Here is a 1,049-nt window from a genome sequence, read left to right on the forward strand (position 1 = left end):
TGGCACAGGATAGAACGGCGTTTAGGGCTTTTTTATATAGGGTCACTATGAGTCCCAAATGACTCGATGGCACATAACAATAACAACAATAAAAAAACTTACTGGCTTTTACAGATCATAAAATCAATAACACAAACACATAATCTCAAAATGATAAAAATCTCACAAAAAAACTATTATCTCTCAGTACATCACTTCAGATACATTAATTAGTTTACCAATTTTGCAGTTTGCTTCGCAAATTGATGGTTTGGATCACTGAATGATGTGTTGTCTATCATCCTATATAAAATTTTCAGCAGTAATAGATTTAGCTTACTATTTTTACAAATGTTTTAGACTATCCTGGGTTAATATTAAAATAGCTTGCAAATTTATTTTACTCCTTGCAATTTAAGAGTTTTTGTCCCCTGAATCAATATTGTCTCATTGACATTGTAATATATTTTGTGAAGCCAATCATATTATTTCCAGTTGAGAAGACTTTATTCCTTATAAGCAAAATGTAAAAGCTATTTATATCTTGTTTTTCCCCACTTTTAGCCAAGCCCATGAAAGTGAATTGTATCTGGAAAAAGCTAATTCATAAGAATAAAATCTTCTACTAATAGATACAGGGACTCTCTAGTGAAGTGACAATTATCAGATTTAGTGATAAAACTTGTTATGTACCATCAAGTCAATTGTGACTCTTAGCGACTCTATGTACAACAGCTTTGAACTCTGATCTATTGAGCAAATGTCAATGTCTCTGACACACGAACCCCCATTACCACAGTCACTGAGTCTGTTCATCTCACCCAGGGTCTTCCTCTGTTGCAATGCCCCTCCACCTTTCTAAGCACAATGTTCCTCTCCAAAGACTGATCCTTCCTGGCAACATGTCCAAAGTATGTCAGACAGAATATTAAAACCCTTGTCTCCAAGGACCAGCCTGGTTTCATTCACAATGATGGACGTGTTTTTTCTCTCAGCAGTCCATGGTATGTGTAATACTCTTCTCCATCACCACAGCTCAAAGGTACAAAATCTCTAATGCATAGCACCTG

Source organism: Elephantulus edwardii, unplaced genomic scaffold, assembly GCF_000299155.1.
Source record: "Elephantulus edwardii isolate Elephantulus edwardi_28Jun2011 unplaced genomic scaffold, EleEdw1.0 scaffold00012, whole genome shotgun sequence".
Lineage (NCBI taxonomy): Eukaryota > Metazoa > Chordata > Mammalia > Macroscelidea > Macroscelididae > Elephantulus > Elephantulus edwardii.